The 2,390-nt window shown below is 37.3% G+C and overlaps 1 non-coding gene across 1 annotated transcript; it reads left to right on the top strand.

Moving 5' to 3' along the window:
- Nucleotides 1-2,057: 2,057 nt before the first annotated feature.
- On the top strand, nucleotides 2,058-2,164 carry LOC136514546 (small nucleolar RNA R71). The gene has a single exon (XR_010773701.1). It is a non-coding gene; the product is annotated as a small nucleolar RNA R71 (small nucleolar RNA).
- Nucleotides 2,165-2,390: the final 226 nt, after the last annotated feature.

Here is a 2,390-nt window from a genome sequence, read left to right as displayed (position 1 = left end):
TTCTCATGCCCTTTGGCATGGATTTCTTTTCTTTCTTTTTTTAGCATAGCCCATACTCCTTTTTGGCATATGAAAACTTTGGAGAGAGAGAGACTCATGTAAAATGAATGGAGTATTTATTTATTTATTATTTTTGTGGACAGAAAAGCATGTTTTTGCATAACTTTCAGTGTAAGAGTTAGCATTTTATTTGTGGGTATATGTGAAACTTGATCGTGGGTGCATGACGAGAATCTCAACAAGGGTCACAACAATTTGACAAAGCTTAATATGATAACAAGCATCATATGACTAAGGTTTTGTATTTGTAGAACATGTCATATGGCTTTGGTAGGAAATATAAATCACCGAGGAACTTTTAATTTTAGCATTTTGAAAATAAAACTTCGGATGTCAAGTCTTTCTTAGAACAAAGTCAAAGCAAATTTCCGTTATACCATATCATACCCCGCAATATCTTAGACTAGATTAAGCATTTGCAACACACAAGTTTTAAGTTTTTAGGGTGAGACATTTGTAGCCAATAAATTGAAATCTTGGGGAAAACTAAGTTATAAACTAGGCACAATTAAAATATAAGACAGAGCAACTATTCATCATTTCAACAAGGATGAACTAAACATTTTTAATACACATATATGGAGTGGAATAAATATCATTGTTATTATTATTATTATCATCATTATCATTATTATTATTTATTATTATTGTATATATATGTATATATTATTTTAATCAAGGTTCACCAAACAAATTTTCATCTCTGTTGTCATCTCAAAGACTTACCCTCATGAAGTTGATACATTCCTATAGGGGTTAGTCCATAAGATCAACCAAAATCTATACTAGCAGTTTTGGTTCAAAGATTAAACTAGACACCGTGTCTAATTTGATAAAGGTAGGCTATTTAACCTAAGCACCACTCTTAAATTAAAAGCCTATAAAAGCATGATCAATACATCCGAACTTCAAACTAAGCACCATGTTTAATTTAAAAGATGTATGACCAACACTCCCAAACCAAAACATACTGGTATAGAGCGAAGAAGAATGAAAGGATAACAGGAATCATCCAACGGAGGTGAAAACATTTTGTAGTGAACAAGAGAACCATAGGGTATTTTTCTTCTTTTCTTTTTGTGCAAGGTAACAAAAAGTGGTGAGAGTGCAAGATACATGTTACCTTGTGGGGGTCCACCCCCAAGCTAGCTCAAAGCCTAAGGTTTGGGGTTATGCCCCTATGCTTTTTGGCTTTTCCTGCATGGTTAGGATATGGTAGATCACGAGTGGACTTACCATCCCTCGTGATTACCGCATTCACATTTTCAACTAAAATCTTAGGTTGCCCCGAGATATTTTCAAAATCATATGCAGGAATTGCAGCGGCTATTTGAGCAAATTGGTTTTTAAATATTTTATTTAAGCTTAATTGATTATTAAGGGAGGACGTTAAACCTTCTATTTTTGAATTAATATTTTCAAAAAAATCATTGTTAGAGGCAAGTTACTTTGTCAAGTTTTTATTTATTTGAGCTTGCCCTAAAAGATCTTCCAAGGAAGGTTGATTCGAATTGTAATTGAAATTGGAGTTCAAATTACCTCCTTGAAATGGTGATCGTGATTGGTTGTTCCACCCGTTATTACCTCCTTGTGGATAGAACCCATTGTTGATGTAGACGTCATCCTCATGGGTCTTAGGGCAATTGTTCCTCGAATGTCCACTTTCACCACAAACCTCGCATGTCATATGCAAGTCCATGGCCTTGATGGTACCGTACATTGCCTCCTTCTCATGGGTACACTTGTCAAGCCTTTTCATCAGGAGGTCCATTTTTGTGGCAAACATATTCGTCTCCTTCACGGTATGCATACCTTTTTGTTATTCATCTTGGAGCCTCTCATCGCTCCACCCTTGATTGGACACCATTTTCTCAATGAGAGCTATAGCTCCATTGATGGTGAGTGAGAGGAAGGCTCCTCCAATAGCGGCATCAATGTGTCCTGTTGACATGGAGGTTAACCCATTGAAGAAGTTGTGGAGGATTAGCCAATTATCCATCCCATGGTGTGGGCAGGCAAGGATGTATTCTTACAGCCTCTTCCACACCTCGAGGATGGATTCCATAGTATTCTGCTGGAAATTTGAAATTCTCCCCCTTAGGGCATTTGTTTTGCTCATAGGGAAGAACTTCATGAGGAATGCTGTGGAACACTTGTTCCACGTGCTGACAGTTTCCTTGTCCTTGTAGAACCACTATTTTGCCTTCCCCACGAGGGAGAAAGGAAACAGACAGAGCTTGATGATGGCTGGTGCAACATCCTTGATGACAATGGTGTCGCACAACTCAAGTAAGTGTTGAAGGTGGGCATTTGCATCCTTGCTAGGCAAT

The sequence above is a fragment of the Miscanthus floridulus genome, chromosome 16, assembly GCF_019320115.1.
Source record: "Miscanthus floridulus cultivar M001 chromosome 16, ASM1932011v1, whole genome shotgun sequence".
Classification (NCBI taxonomy): Eukaryota; Viridiplantae; Streptophyta; class Magnoliopsida; order Poales; family Poaceae; genus Miscanthus; species Miscanthus floridulus.
Note: the sequence above shows the minus strand (reverse complement) of the source record. Positions and strands in the feature narration are given on the sequence as shown.